The sequence below is a fragment of the Pseudorca crassidens genome, chromosome 6 (assembly GCF_039906515.1).
Source record: "Pseudorca crassidens isolate mPseCra1 chromosome 6, mPseCra1.hap1, whole genome shotgun sequence".
NCBI lineage: Eukaryota > Metazoa > Chordata > Mammalia > Artiodactyla > Delphinidae > Pseudorca > Pseudorca crassidens.
In genome coordinates, this window is record NC_090301.1 from 108,151,774 (window position 1) to 108,169,336 (window position 17,563).

The window sequence follows — 17,563 nt, forward strand, 5'->3', positions numbered from 1 at the left end:
TACAAACAAAAAATGCTGGAAAGGGTGTGGAGAAAAGGAACCCTCTTCCACTATTGTTGGGAATATAAATTGATACAGTCATTATGGAGAACAATATGGAATTTCTTAAGAAACTAACAATAGAATTACCATATGATACAGCAATCCCAGTACTGGACATATACCCAGACAAATCCATAAATCAAAAAGAGACATTCACCGCAATGTTCATTGCATCACTATTTACAATATCGAGGTAATGGAAGCAACCTAAATGCCCACAGACAGACGAATGCATAAAGCTGTGGTACATATATAAAATGGAATATTACTAAGCCATGAAAAGGAATGAAATTGGGTCATTTGTAGAGACGTCAATGGATCCAGAGACTGTCATACAGAGTGAAGTAAGTCAGAAAGAGAAAAACAAATCTTGTATATTCATGCATATATGTGGAACCTAGAAAAACTGTACAGATTAACCATTTTGCAAGGCATAAATAGAGCAACAGATGTAGACAACAAACGTATGGACAACAAGGGGGGAAAGCTGTTGGGGGTGTGGTGGTGGGAGGAGTTGAGAGACTGGGATTGGCATGTATACATTTATATGTATAAAATAGATAACCAATAAGAACCTGCTGTATAAAAATATAAAATAAAATTCAAAATTAAAAAGAAATAAAATTTAAAAAATAAAACAGAAAAAACAATTATTCCCTGCACATACATGTATTTATATGAATAATTTATTTCCATGCTTATATCTGTAAATACAAAAAAGAGGAATAAAATCTACCTTGAACCAAAAACGAAAAAGAGAAAAAAAACACAGAACCCACCAGTTACACAGAAGAAAACCGTATCAGGGCACTTGCTCCAGTTGTAAACAATTCTGAAGTTGGTCAGTGGTGGGGAATCGTCTCCCATTCAGCCAGCAGCCCCCACGCAACAAGCGTCCTCATTGCAAAGCTGGGGCACCGTGCCAGGGCATCTGTGAGTAAACGTGAGCTGAGCCCCAGGCCAGTTGCTGCTGAACTATTCCCACCCGTCCCAGGTAAAACACCTGAATATATACAAGGACTTGAAAGCCTAGAGGAAGGGCCATGGAGCCACACGAGTGACAGCATGCCGGCCGACTTGGTGCCTGCAGGCCAGCCAGGATGGTCCTGGCCCTGGGTGCTCTTCTGGAAGATTTCCATTTCCCTGCCTGAGATACCCGTCCTGTCCCTGCCCCCACTGCTTTTTTCCTTCCTCACCTCTGCCCAGGGAGAAATTCCAGCAGCAGGTATGGGTGACACATCCTCTTCTTTAGCAGGTGGCAGCCTGGCAACTGCTGCAGAAAGTCCAGCAGAGCCCCACTCACACTGGGCCACCCACAAAGCCGTGGCCTCTCCCTCCCTCCCACCAGCCCAGCCCCGAGACTGCTGACAGGGCAGAGAAAATGGCGTCAGGCACGGCTGCAGGGGCTCTTGCTGCCTGGAGTGGTATTTATATTGATCTCAACCCAGGCACACCTGGGGAGGGCTGGCCGGCACGGTAAGTCTGCCCAGGTCAGCCAATCATCACCCCTCAGGGGCTCACAGTTGCAGAAAATGGAACTTGCTGAAGCGGCTAGGTCCAAGGAACAGGTGTGGGCTCCCGAGAGTCAGGATAGACAAGGGGCTGCAGCTTTGGCTTGTTTTCTAATCATTTTATCTGGCCCATGAGTGGGAGACAACTTCAAGAAAACCCTCTCCTAATGAGAGGAACCCAGGAGTCAGGGAGAGGAGGGGTGGGTGGTGGTTGGAGACAGAGGCCTGGTGCCCCGGGTGCAGTGGAAATCTCTGGAAGACCAGGTGGAGGGAGGCCGCACGGAGTGATGCCCAGGGTCACAGACCTGTCACAGCTGCTGTTTGTTAGTTCAAGTCCTGCTCTGAGGTGCTCTGTGTCAGCTCTGAGCGACAGGTGAGCTGGGGGTGCTCTGCAATGAGGGCTATGTGCACGGTTCCTGTGTGCCCAGCCCTGCCACAGTATCTGCAAGGGTAGCTCTGTATCCTGGGAGGGGCCTGACCACGAGAGCCCCGTGGGCTGGGGTGGGGGTGGGGTACCTGCCCAGGTGAGCTCCATATTCTGGGATTGGTCTGACCACGAGAGTCCCATGGGCTGCTGGGGACCTGGTAAAGGATGTCAGGACAGTCAGTGAAGCCACCGAGGATATACCTCCAGTTGCTCCTAATTCCTACACCCTGCTGGTCATTCTACCAACCACCAGGACATGGTATTCTGTATTAGTCTTCAATGATGCCTTCTTTTGTATTCCATTAGTCCCAGAGTCACAAGAAATTTTGGCTTGTGAGTGGCAGGACTCAACATACAACTAAAACAATACTTCCGGGCCGTTCGGCCCCAAGGGTGCAAAAATTCCCACACCATCTTTGGGGAAAGCTTAGCTAAAGACCTAAAAGTTCTACCTCTGGAAAAGGAAACCCTCCTTCAATATGCAGGCGACATTCTGATCGCTAGCCCTACTAAGGAGGCCTCTGAACTACCAAGCCAATAAAGGATAGAAGTTGTCCAAGAAAAAGCTCAAATATCACAGACTGCAGTGACCTGCCTGGGCTTCATTCTCACAGAAGGTCGGAGAAGCCCATCCCAGGAAAGGGAAGAAACCATTTTCAGCCTTACCCCTTTCTAAAACTAGAAGACAGCTTAGGGGTTCCTGGGGAGGCCAGGGTTTGCTGCTTCTGGATCCCTAACTACAGTCTACTAGCTGGGCCTCTATATGAAACACTGAAAGGAAAAGATGATGATCCTTTTGAATAGAATCCAGAAGTGGCCTTTCAAGAATGGAAAGAGCAGTCAATTCAGACCCTTGCCCTGGAACTCCCTAATTTAGCTAAACCCTTTGACCTTTACATTCCCGGTGAAAGGTGAATCGCCATTGGAGAATTAGTGCAAAAACTGGGACCACTTGAAATGGAACAATGCAAGAATGCCATCCAGGTAGGATAAACTACGGTCACTAAGGGGCTTGGCCCACTGCCACATCTGGCCAAGATACTGGCGGTATCTAAAAACCTGGAAATCAGCAGCCCAAAAGGCCACCTCCCTCCTAAGGGAAAAGGACCCCACGTGGTGATCCTAACCACCAACCATGCCCTGAAGTTGCAGGGTTCGCTCCGTGGGCACACTGACCTCGAGTGAGGAGGCCCTCCAACTCCAACATCCAGAGAGATAACCGGGGGCAACAGGGCACCATGACGACTCGTGTGAACATCACTTGACCTGGAGTTTCTCTCATAAAACAACAAGAGTGTGTCCCAAAAGAGTAGACTACTGCTTGCAGGACTTACTGCACCCAGAGGGGAGCTAATAATCTTGGCGGGGGAACAGTATACCACACTGTCACCATAGAAAAACCTACAGACACCATGATGATGGTGGCCAATAAGACCGGCTGGACTCCTGTTTACTTCAAAAGGCTGTTGACTCAGTGGCCATCATGGTCCTTGATCACCACTGACCCTGGACTGTCTGGGAGTTGAGCGGGCAGGGCTCTGACACCTGGTGCTGTTTGTACGTTAATTCAGGGGCCTAATTGAAGAAAGCGCAGACTACTGGTCAGAACATCTAGGCTGGCAGAAACGGTCAGCCTAAGGTGGCCAAACAAATGTGGGGCGGGGTGAAACCGGCCCCCACAGCGTCTCTGCACATCTCTTTCCTGGACCCTTAAAGGTCATTAGAATCTATAACACTTCCAATGCTGGTGCTCAGGTGAACGAGCAGGGAGGCAGGGGTCCTGGGGACAATCAACGTCACCGGGAGGCTGCTGGGGAGAAGCTCTGACCCTCGCCCCAGGGTATGAGGGCTCCCAACTCAGCACTCAGCAGTTACAGAAGAAGGGTCTGCACCCTCAGCACTCCAAGAATGAGGAACGGGACAAAAAGCAGAGGAGGGGTTTGTCCCCAGCAAAGCCCATTAAAAATCCCTGGGAGATAAAAATAGAATCTGGGCAATAAAGTCAAGTCTAACCTTTTTTATCCTTTGTGCTTTGTCTAATTTCACGTGCTCCTAGGGTCCCGCATGCAGAGGTTCCACACCCGGCACTTCAGACCAGATTTCCTAGTGCAGAATGGCTGGGTCGACACCTCAGCTCCTGGGGCCCAGTGCAGACTCCACGATATAGAGCCTGAGCTACAGCCAACCCGGCCCTCGAGAGCTCCGCCCCCTCCTTCCCTCCCACTGACTCTGACAGGATCTCTACACAGCAGCCCAGCCCACAGCCCACGGGGTAGTGCATGCTCTCACCTCTCCATTCTCTGATCAAAATATAAAGTTTCCTTTGCTTGTGAACCAAACTCAGTCTCGATCTGTTGGCCCCAATGACCCTGGGCAGGGGGACACTTGTTGGGGTCCACTCTGGAGGATCAGTAACAGAAATTGAGACTATTGTAACCTCAATGAACAGATGTGTGAGCCAAACTGTAGTTAACATAGAACAGTGTATAAGGCTCGGGTAAAATAAGATGTTTTTAACACTTCCATTTGATATTTCCATTACTTTTTATAAGCAAGTTCAGTGAAAAGGTTTGTCTTATTTGTCAGGTCAATATTAGAGAAACGAAGTGATTTCTTTCCAAGGATGTACATCTAATAATCTTGGTTAAACCTTCAATCTTGTTTTAAATGCTTTTCCATTGAAAATGATACCTCTCTTTCAGCTCCCCCATTTCTGAGAAGTATAAAATCTTATAATTTATTATTACCAAAGGGGAAAGGTGGGAGGAGGGATAAATTAACAGTTTGGAATTAACACATACACACTGCTATGTATAAAATAGATCATCAACAAGGAACTACTGTATAGCACAGGGAACTACACTCAACATTTTGCAATAACCTATAAGGGGAAATAATCTGAAAAAGAATAGATATTTTTATTGACATCATCTATCAATGACAGTTAAAGTGTAGCCTAAGGGAAGCTGGTGGTGAGTGCTTCTGACCCTGAAGACTTCAATTATCTAAAGTTTGGACTCTGCCTACTTCCCAAGGCCCTTAATGAACATATGTGTAGCCGTAGCTTAAAAACTTCCCCAGTTTGGGTTTCGGGGAGACACTGATTTTGAAAAAGCCCTGGTGTTCTCCTTACATGAATGGGACTCTTCCTACTGCTAAAACATGTCTGTCACACCCAGAGGATGGTATACCGTCTGATCGGGAAGAGTTTGGAAAAGGCATCTCATCTCCTCATCTCCTGGTGCTCGGGTTCACCCCTCCAGCGTCTTTACTAACAGTCTCCCCACTTGGAGATGTCAGCACTGTCAACATCCTGTTGCGTACAGTTTGGAATTTGTCCAGAGGATGAAGCGGAAGGATGAGGAACAATGAGAGACAAGTCCTAGGTGTTCAGACAGGCACATGTCACTCTAATTTCCAATCAGGAAGACGAATTGACCAAAGGCTAGGGTTGCCCATGGAAACAGTATAGGGCTTGAGGAAATCCCGCTGCTTTGTGGCCAGTTCCCATAAACACAAGTTGAACAATGGAACTCAGGGGCAGTAAAATTCACAAAACTGCAGAGTTGAAAATATCCATCACTGAAAAATGTCTTGAGGAAAGTCAAAGAAAAGGACTTGTAAGCAAGGGAGAATGGCAGGAAAGGGATTTGAGGAGGTAGAAAGGACTCGCCATTAAGCACAAGAAAAGGAGCTGAACATTGCAGTTGGCCAAAAAGGGTGTATGCGTTTTTTTCTGTATATATTCAAGAAAAGGGCATACACTTTTTTAGCCAACCAAACAGGTGGGCACTGGAAGTCAATACTACAAAAGATATCACTTCACATCAGTCAGAAGAGCCATCCTCATAAAGCGTAAACAACAGAAATGCAGGACAGGGCAACGAGAAGAGGGAGCCCTGTGAGACTTATAGTGGAAATGTATATTGCCAACGGCCATTCTGGAGAAGTGTATTGTGTTTACTAAAGCATCTAAAAAATGAGCTACAGAGCATAGGGCACTTGCACTCATGGGCGTATATCTTGGGAAAAACAAAAATCGAGAGGACACAGGCACCCCAATGTTTACCCCCTCTCTGTTTAAAAGATCCTCGACTAGGATATAACTTAAATGTCTCTGGAGGGAAAAAATGGATAGAGATGTGGTACTTAGGTAGAGTGGAATATTATTCAGCCTGGAAATCAATGAAATATGGCCAGTTGTAACAACTCCCGAGGAGTTACGTATGATCATTCTAAGTGACAGAATTCAAAAAGAAAAAGACACATATCATAAGCTATCACTTAAAGGTGGAATCCAAAATGGCTACACATGAAATAAATTACAAAACAAAAACATAGTCAAATATGTAGAAAACACGCATAAGGCTGCTAAACGGGAAAGGTGGGGAGGGGTGAGGCATCATCCAGGAGGTTGAAATTAGCAAAGATACCATTCCAAATACCAAACTGATAATCAACAAGGCCTACACGGTAGCTAAAAGAACTGCACTCAGCACACTCAAGTCACCGGAAAAGAATATATACGACTGGTAAGAATCTGAAAAAGAATTTATTGATGTCTCTCTGTACGTGAATCAAGTGGATGTACAGCAGCAAGAAACAGAGCTTTGAAAATCAGCTGTAACCAATATAGTAATAAATTGAAAAAAATAAACGACAGAGAGACAGAGAAAACCTCTTACAACTTTTCCTCAGGGACGGTGATGCAACATGGATTGAACACATCTAGACCCACAGCAGGATGAGACATAAGGCTGGAAACTGTTTGCGCTAAGAGAAATGTGAGGTTGGGTGAGGAAATGCACACCCTTTAAAGTAATACTACCTGGTACCCATTCAATGGGTCCCAAATCTGCAGGTTCAAGGGATCTTCCTACAGCTAAAACATGCATGGAAAACCCAGAGGACTGTACACCATGTGATCGGGAGATGTGTCTAAAATGCACCTCATTTATCCTCTCCTGGTGCTCCTGTTCACCATTCCAGCCACGCTACTTAGAATCTCCCCACTTGGAGAATCAGCACATTTAAACTTCTGTTTCACACATTTTGCAAATTGTGAGGAGGATGAACGGGAAGAGGGGGAACCAATGAGAGAATAGTTGTAGGGGTTTGGATGGGCACATATCACTCTAATTTCCCATTAAGAATAAGAATTAAAGAAAGGCTCAGCCTGCCTCGCCGGAGCCAAAATAGGGCCTGAAGCAATCCTGCGGGTTTGAGGCCAGCTCACAAAAGAGCAACTTAAAAAATGGAGCTCAGGGTCACTGCAATTCACAAACCTGCAGAGTTATAAATGAAAACTAACGTCCAAAAATATGTTGAGGTAAGGCAAAGAAGAGGATCTGAATGCAAGACAGAATTGCAAGAAACAGATTTCAAGAGATAGATTGGACTCGTCTTTAACGCACATGAAAAGCGGCAGAATTTCGACAATGATGCAGTTGGCCCAAAAGGGCGTATGCGTTTTTTCCTGATTATATCCAGGAAAAAAACGCATACGCACTTTATGGGCAACGAAGCAAGCAAGCAATGCAAATGTGCACAACAAAGAAGTCTCATTTCCCACCAGTCAAAAGGGCCATCCTAAAAAATTGTAAAAACCAGAAATGCAGGACAGGCCATGGAGAACAGGGAGCCTTTATATGCTGATGGGCAGTGTGTGAACTGCCGAGAGCCACTCTGGAGAAGTGTATGGTGGTTCCTAAATCATCTAAAAAACAGAGCTACAGAGCATAGGACACTTCCAATCATGGGAGTATATCTAGGGAAGTCTAAAATCAACAAGACACAAGCACACCACAGTTTAGGGCTACTCTGTTTACAAGAACCTCAACTTCAGTACACCTTAAATATCCCAGGAAAGAGAACAATGGATAAAGAAGATGTGGTACTTATGTACAATGGAATATCTCTTCACCATGAAATCAATGTAATAAGGCTAGTAGAAGGATAAAGAGTGGATTTAGGTCCGATAATACTACTTGAAATAAGTCAAACAGAAAAAGAAACATATTATAAGATATCACTTATAGAGGGAGGGTAAATATGGCTGCACAAGAAATGAATTACAGAACAGAACAGTGTCTCACATTTAGAAAACACACTTATGTCAGCTTAAGGGGAAAGGAGAGGTGGGGTGATGCATAAAACCAGAGTTTGAAATTAGCACAGATACCGTTCAATAAACCAAATAGGTATTAGACAAGATCTACACCTTGCTCAATGAACTGGCCTCAACACACCCTATACACCGCAGAGAAATATATCTGAGTAATAAGAATCTTAAAACCCATGTATTGATATATCTCCATAAGGGAATCAAGTGTGTGCAGAGCGGCACAAACACAGCAGTGAAAATGAGCTAAACCCCATTATAGAAATAAATTTTAAAAACAAAACGCTGAAACAATGAAAGAGAGAAAAATTCTTACAAAATTCGCTCAGGGGCTGTGATGCAACCTGGATTGACCACATATAAACCCACAGCTGGATAAGACATAAGGCTGGACACTTGGGGCTGAGAGGATTGGTGAGCTTTGGTGAGCAACTGCCGAAAGTTTAATGCAATACTTCATGCTACTCATTCCAAGGGTCCCAACACTCCAGGTTGAAGGGAATCTTCCTACAGCTAAACCATGCTTGGGAAACCCAGCGACTGGTATACCATATGATCGGGAAAGGTTTCTAAAACGCACCTCATTTTTCCTCTCCTGGGGCTCCGGATCGACATTCCAGCCACTTTACTAACAACATCCCCACATGGAGAGTCAATGCCTTTAAGTTCTGGTATTGCACAGTCTGCAGTTAGTGCGGAGGATGAATGGGAATAGGGGGAACCAGTGAGAAACTAGCTGTAGCGGTTTCAATGGGCACATGTCACTCTAATGTCACATCAGTAAGAAGAATTAACCAAAGGCACAGCAAGGTGCCCCAGAAGAAAAATAGGGCTTCAAGGAATCCTGTGGTTATGGGGCAAGACCACAAAAATAAGAGCTGAGAAATGGAGCTAAGGGCCACTGCAATTCAAAAACCTGCAGAGTTATAAAGGCCAACTATTTTCAAAAAATATATTGAGGTAAGGCTATGAAGAGGCATTGAAAGCAAGGCAGAATTGCAGGAAACCGATTTCAGTAGGTAGACTGGAATTGCATTGAAAACATATGAAGAGAGTCAGAACCTCGACAATGATGCACTTGGCCAAAAAGGGCGTATGTGTTTTTTCCTGAATATATTCAGGAAAAAACGCATACGCCCTTTTTGGCCAACCAAGTAAGCTTGCAAAGGAAATCTGCACTACAATGAACTCTCACTTCCACCGGGTCAAAAGGGCCATCTGAAAAAAGTGTAAAATCCATAAAGGCACCACAGGCCATGGAGAACTGGGAGCCTTGTTATGCTGATGGGCGGGATGTAAATTGCCAACAGACACTCGGGAGAAGTGTATGGTGTTTCCTGAAACATCTAAAAAACAAAGCAACAGAGCCTAGGGCACTTCCACTTATGGTCCTATAGCTTAGGGAAATTAAAATCAAAAAGACACAGCCACCCCAAAGTTTGGGACGCCTCTGTTTACAAGAACCTCGTTTACCGTAGAAGTTCAATATCGCAGAAAGTGAAAAATGGATAAAGAAGTTGTGGTACTTACGTACAATGCAATAACACTCAGCAATGAAATCTATGTCATCAGGCCCGTAGCACCATAATGAGTAGATTCAGGTATGATGATTCGAACTGAAATAAGTCACACAGAAAAGAAACATCATAAGGTATCACTAATACACAGAATGTGAACTTGGCTACACATGAACTGAATTACAAAACAGAACAGGGTCTCAAATTTAGAAAACCAACTTATGCTTGCTTAAGGGGGAAGGTGAGTTGGGGTGCTGCATAAAACTAGAGTTTGAAATGAGCACAGATAAAGTTCCTTAAGCCAAATATGGAATAGACAAGAGCTACTCCTTGCTCAACGAAATGGACTCAACACCCCATATTAAACGCCTAAGAATATACCTGACTAGTAAGAATCTTAAAACGTATGGATGGCTATGTCTGAAAGAGAATCAAGCGTGTGTACAGGGGCATAAACACAGCTGTGACAGGATGGGAGAGGTTCAGTGAGCAAATGAAGACTCTTTGAAGTCATATTGCATGGTACCCATTCCACGGGTCTCAACTCTCCAGGTTTAAGGTATTCTTCCTTCAGCTAAAATATGCATGTGGAACCCAGAGTATGATCAACCGTGTGATCGGGAGACGTTTTCAAATATGTCTCAGTTTTCGTCCCTTGGTACTCGGGTGCAACATTCCAGACGCTTTACTAACACTCTCCCGACTTGGAGAGTCAGTGCCTTTAAACTCCTGTTTGGCCCAGTTTGCAATTTCTGCGGAAGATGAATAGGAATAGGGAGAACCAATGACAGACTAGCTGGAGGTGTCTGGACGGGCAAATTTAACTGTCATTTCCCACCAGGAAGAGGAATTAACCAAAGGCTCAGCGTGCCATGCCGGAAACAGATTAGGGCCTGAAGCAATCCTGCGGTGTTGCGGCCAGCTCACAAGAAAGCGAGTTGAAGAAAGAAGCTCAGGGGCACTGTAATTCACAAACCTGCAGAGTTATAAATGACAGCTATCGTCCAAAAATACACTGAAGTAAGGCTGCCAAGAGGACTTGAAAGCGGGGCAGAATTGCAGGAAACCGATTTCAGGAGGTAGACTGGAATTGCATTGAAAGCATAGGAAAAGAGGCAGAACGTCCTCAATGATGCACTTGGCCAAAAAGGGCGTATGCGTTTTTTCCTGAATATATTCAGGAAAAAACGTATACGCCCTTTTTGGCCAACCAAGCAAACTTGCAAAGGAAATCTGCACTACAATGAAGTCTCACTTCCCCCCGGTCAAAAGGGCCATCTGAAAAAAGTGTAAAATCCAGAAAGGCAGGACAGGCCATGGAGAACTGGGAGCCTTGTTATGCTGATGGGCAGGATGTAAATTGCCAACAGACACTCGGGAGAAGTGTATGGTGTTTCCTGAAACATCTAAAAAACAAAGCAACAGAGCCTAGGGCACTTCCACTTATGGTCCTATAGCTTAGGGAAATTAAAATCAAAAAGACACAGCCACCCCAAAGTTTGGGACGCCTCTGTTTACAAGAACCTCGTTTACCGTACAAGTTCAGTATCACAGAAAGTGAAAAATGGATAAAGAACTTGTGGTACTTACGTACAATGCAGTATCACTCAGCAATGAAATCTATGTCATCAGGCCCGTAGAAGCATAATGAGTGGATTCAGGTACGATGATTCTAACTTAAATAAGTCACACAGAAAAAGAAACATCATAAGATATCACTAATACACGGAATTTAAACTTGGCTACACAGGAACTGAATTCCAAAACAGAACAGGGTCTCAAATTTAGAAAATCAACTTATGTTTGCTTAAGAGAAAAGGTGAGTTGGGGTGCTGCATAAAACCAGAGATTGAAATGAGCACAGATAAAGTTCCTTAAGCCAAATATGGAATAGACAAGAGCTACTCCTTGCTCAACGAAATGGACTCAACACCCCATATTAAACGCCTAAGAATGTACCTGACTAGTAAGTATCTTAAAACCTATGGATTGCTATGTCTCCAAAAGAGAATCAAGCGTGTGTACAGGGGCATAAACGCAGCAGTGATAGGATTGGAGAGGTTCGGTGAGCAAATGAAGACCCTTTGAAGTCATATTGCATGGTACCCATTCCACGGGTTTCAACTACCCAGGTTTAAGGTATTCTTCCTTCAGCTAAAACATGCATGTGGAACCCAGAGTATGATCAACCGTGTGAACGGGAGATGTGTTCAAATATGTCTCAGTTTTCCTACCCTGGTACTCGGGTGCAACATTCCAGACGCTTTACTAACACTCTCCGAACATGGAGAGTCAGTCCCTTTAACCTCCTGTATGGCCCAGTTTGCAATTTCTGCGGAAGATGAACAGGAATAGGGAGAACCAATGAGAGACTAGCTGGAGGTGTCTGAACGGGCAAATTTAACTCTCATTTCCCACCAGGAAGAGGAAATAACCAAAGGCTCAGCGTGCCGTGCCGGAACCAGATTAGGGCCTGAAGCCATCCTGCAGTGTTGCGGCCAGCTCACAAGAAAGCGAGTTGAAGAAAGGAGCTCAGGGGCACTGTAATTCACAAACCTGCAGAGTTATAAATGACAGCTATCGTCCAAAAATATACTGAAGTAAGGCTGCCAAGAGGACTTGAAAGCGGGGCAGAATTGCAGGAAACCGATTTCAGGAGGTAGACTGGAATTGCATTGAAAGCATAGGAAAAGAGGCAGAACGTCCTCAATGATGCACTTGGTCAAAAAGGGCGTATGCGTTTTTTCCTGAATATATTCAGGAAAAAACGCATACGCCCTTTTTGGCCAACCAAGCAAATTTGCAAAGGAAATCTGCACTACAATGAAGTCTCACTTCCCCCCGGTCAAAAGGGCCATCTGAAAAAAGTGTAAAATCCAGAAAGGCAGGACAGGTCATGGAGAACTGGGAGCCTTGTTATGCTTATGGGCGGGATGTAAATTGCCAACAGACACTCGGGAGAAGTGTATGGTGTTTCCTGAAACATCTAAAAAACAAAGCAACAGAGCCTAGGGCACTTCCACTTATGGTCCTATAGCTTAGGGAAATTAAAATCAAAAAGACACAGCCACCCCAAAGTTTGGGACGCCTCTGTTTACAAGAACCTCGTTTACCGTACAAGTTCAGTATCACAGAAAGTGAAAAATGGATAAAGAACTTGTGGTACTTATGTAGAATGCAGTATCACTCAGCAATGAAGTCTATGTCATCAGGCCCGTAGCAGCATAATGAGTGGATTCAGGTACAATGATTCTAACTGAAATAAGTCACACAGAAAAAGAAACATCATAAGATATCACTAATACACGGAATGTAAACTTGGCTACACAGGAACTGAATTCCAAAACAGAACAGGGTCTCAAATTTAGAAAATCAACTTATGTTTGCTTAAGAGAAAAGGTGAGTTGGGGTGCTGCATAAAACCAGAGATTGAAATGAGCACAGATAAAGTTCCTTAAGCCAAATATGGAATAGACAAGAGCTACTCCTTGCTCAACGAAATGGACTCAACACCCCATATTAAACGCCTAAGAATGTACCTGACTAGTAAGTATCTTAAAACCTATGGATTGCTATGTCTCCAAAAGAGAATCAAGTGTGTGTACAGGGGCATAAACGCAGCAGTGATAGGATTGGAGAGGTTCGGTGAGCAAATGAAGACCCTTTGAAGTCATATTGCATGGTACCCATTCCACGGGTTTCAACTACCCAGGTTTAAGGTATTCTTCCTTCAGCTAAAACATGCATGTGGAACCCAGAGTATGATCAACCGTGTGAACGGGAGACGTGTTCAAATATGTCTCAGTTTTCCTACCCTGGTACTCGGGTGCAACATTCCAGACGCTTTACTAACACTCTCCGAAAATGGAGAGTCAGTCCCTTTAACCTCCTGTTTGGCCCAGTTTGCAATTTCTGCGGAAGATGAACAGGAATAGGGAGAACCAATGAGAGACTAGCTGGAGGTGTCTGAACGGGCAAATTTAACTCTCATTTCCCACCAGGAAGAGGAAATAACCAAAGGCTCAGCGTGCCGTGCCGGAACCAGATTAGGGCCTGAAGCCATCCTGCAGTGTTGCGGCCAGCTCACAAGAAAGCGAGTTGAAGAAAGGAGCTCAGGGGCACTGTAATTCACAAACCTGCAGAGTTATAAATGACAGCTATCGTCCAAAAATATACTGAAGTAAGGCTGCCAAGAGGACTTGAAAGCGGGGCAGAATTGCAGGAAACCGATTTCAGGAGGTAGACTGGAATTGCATTGAAAGCATAGGAAAAGAGGCAGAACGTCCTCAATGATGCACTTGGCCAAAAAGGGCGTATGCGTTTTTTCCTGAATATATTCAGGAAAAAACTCATACGCCCCTTTTGGCCAACCAAGCAAACTTGCAAAGGAAATCTGCACTACAATGAAGTCTCACTTCCCCCCGGTCAAAAGGGCCATCTGAAAAAAGTGTAAAATCCAGAAAGGCAGGACAGGCCATGGAGAACTGGGAGCCTTGTTATGCTGATGGGTGGGATGTAAATTGCCAACAGACACTCGGGAGAAGTGTATGGTGTTTCCTGAAACATCTAAAAAACAAAGCAACAGAGCCTAGGGCACTTCCACTTATGGTCCTATAGCTTAGGGAAATTAAAATCAAAAAGACACAGCCACCCCAAAGTTTGGGACGCCTCTGTTTACAAGAACCTCGTTTACCGTACAAGTTCAGTATCACAGAAAGTGAAAAATGGATAAAGAACTTGTGGTACTTACGTACAATGCAGTATCACTCAGCAATGAAATCTATGTCATCAGGCCCTTAGCAGCACAATGAGTGGATTCAGGTATGATGATTCTAACTGAAATAAGTCACACAGAAAAAGAAACATCATAAGATATCAGTAATACACGGAATGTAAACTTGGCTACACAGGAACTGAATTACAGAACAGAACAGGGTCTCAAATTTAGAAAACCAACTTATGCTTGCTTAACGGGAAACGTGAGTTGGGGTGCTGCATAAAACCAGAGATTGAAATGAGCACAGATAAAGTTCCTTAAGCCAAATATGGAATAGAAAAGAGCTACTCCTTGCTCAACGAAATGGACTCAACACCGCATATTAAACGCCTAAGAATGTACCTGACTAGTAAGTATCTTAAAACCTATGGATTGCTATGTCTCCGAAAGAGAATCAAGCATGTGTACAGGGGCATAAACGCAGCAGTGATAGGATTGGAGAGGTTCGGTGAGCAAATGAAGACCCTTTGAAGTCATATTGCATGGTACCCATTCCACGGGTTTCAACTACCCAGGTTTAAGGTATTCTTCCTTCAGCTAAAACATGCATGTGGAACCCAGAGTATGATCAACCATGTGATCGGGAGACGTGTTCAAATATGTCTCAGTTTTCGTACCCTGGTACTCGGGTGCAACATTCCAGACGCTTTACTAACACTCTCCCGACTTGGAGAGTCAGTCCCTTTAACCTCCTGTTTGGCCCAGTTTGCAATTTCTGCGGAAGATGAACAGGAATAGCGAGAACCAATGAGAGATTAGCTGGAGGTGTCTGGACGGGCAAATTTAACTCTCATTTCCCACCAGGAAGAGGAATTAACCAAAGGCTCAACGTGCCGTGCCGGAACAAGATTAGGGCCTGAAGCCATGCTGCGGTGTTGCGGCCAGCTCACAAGAAAGCGAGTTGAAGAAAGGAGCTCAGGGGCAATGTAATTCACAAACCTGCAGAGTTATAAATGACAGCTATCGTCCAAAAATATACTGAAGTAAGGCTGCCAAGAGGACTTGAAAGCGGGGCAGAATTGCAGGAAACCGATTTCAGGAGGTAGACTGGAATTGCATTGAAAGCATAGGAAAAGAGGCAGAACGTCCACAATGATGCACTTGGCCAAAAAGGGCGTATGCGTTTTTTCCTGAATATATTCAGGAAAAAACGCATACGCCCTTTTTGGCCAACCAAGCAAGCTTGCAAAGGAAATCTGCACTACGATGAAGTCTCACTTCCCCCCGGTCAAAAGGGCCATCTGAAAAAGTGTAAAATCCAGAAAGGCAGGACAGGCCATGGAGAACTGGAAGCCTTGTTATGCTGATGGGCGGGATGTAAATTGCCAACAGACACTCGGGAGATGTGTTTGGTGTTTCCTGAAACATCTAAAAAACACAGCAACAGAGCCTAGGGCACTTCCACTTATGGTCCTATAGCTTAGGGAAATTAAAATCAAAAACACACAGCCACCCCAAAGTTTGGGACGCCTCTGCTTACAAGAACCTCGTTTACAGTACAAGTTCAACATCGCAGAATGTGAAAAATGGATAAAGAACTTGTGGTACTTACGTACAAAGCAATATCACTCAGCAATGAAATCTATGTCATCAGGCCCTTAGCAGCACAATGAGTGGATTCAGGTATGATGATTCTAACTGAAATAAGTCACACAGAAAAAGAAACATCATAAGATATCAGTAATACACGGAATGTAAACTTGGCTACACAGGAACTGAATTACAGAACAGAACAGGGTCTCAAATTTAGAAAACCAACTTATGCTTGCTTAACGGGAAACGTGAGTTGGGGTGCTGCATAAAACCAGAGATTGAAATGAGCACAGATAAAGTTCCTTAAGCCAAATATGGAATAGACAAGAGCTACTCCTTGCTCAACGAAATGGACTCAACACCGCATATTAAACGCCTAAGAATGTACCTGACTAGTAAGTATCTTAAAACCTATGGATTGCTATGTCTCCGAAAGAGAATCAAGCGTGTGTACAGGGGCATAAACGCAGCAGTGATAGGATTGGAGAGGTTCGGTGAGCAAATGAAGACCCTTTGAAGTCATATTGCATGGTACCCATTCCACGGGTTTCAACTACCCAGGTTTAAGGTATTCTTCCTTCAGCTAAAACATGCATGTGGAACCTAGAGTATGATCAACCATGTGATCGGGAGACGTGTTCAAATATGTCTCAGTTTTCGTACACTGGTACTCGGGTGCAACATTCCAGACGCTTTACTAACACTCTCCCGACTTGGAGAGTCAGTCCCTTTAACCTCCTGTTTGGCCCAGTTTGCAATTTCTGCGGAAGATGAACAGGAATAGCGAGAACCAATGAGAGACTAGCTGGAGGTGTCTGGACGGGTAAATTTAACTCTCATTTCCCACCAGGAAGAGGAATTAACCAAAGGTTCAGCGTGCCGTGCCGGAACCAGATTAGGGCCTGAAGCCATCCTGCGGTGTTGCGGCCAGCTCACAAGAAAGCGAGTTGAAGAAAGGAGCTCAGGGGCACTGTAATTCACAAACCTGCAGAGTTATAAATGACAGCTATCGTCCAAAAATATACTGAAGTAAGGCTGCCAAGAGGACTTGAAAGCGGGGCAGAATTGCAGGAAACCGATTTCAGGAGGTAGACTGGAATTGCATTGAAAGCATAGGAAAAGAGGCAGAACGTCCACAGTGATGCATTTGGCCAAAAAGGGCGTATGCGTTTTTTCCTGAATATATTCAGGAAAAAACGCATACGCCCTTTTTGGCCAACCAAGCAAGCTTGCAAAGGAAATCTGCACTACAATGAAGTCTCACTTCTCCCCGGTCAAAAGGGCCATCTGAAAAAAGTGTAAAATCCAGAAAGGCAGGACAGGCCAAGGAGAACTGGGAGCCTTGTTATGCTGATGGGCGGGATGTAAATTGCCAACAGACACTAGGGAGAAGGGTATGGTGTTTCCTGAAACATCTAAAACACAAAGCAACAGAGCCTAGGGCACTTCCACTTATGGTCCTATAGCTTAGGGAAATTAAAATCAAAAAGACACAGCCACCCCAAAGTTTGGGATGCCTCTGTTTACAAGAACCTCGTTTACCGTCCAAGTTCAGTATCACAGAAAGTGAAAAATGGATAAAGAAGTTGTGGTATTTACATAAAAGCAATATCACTCAGCAATGAAATCTATGTC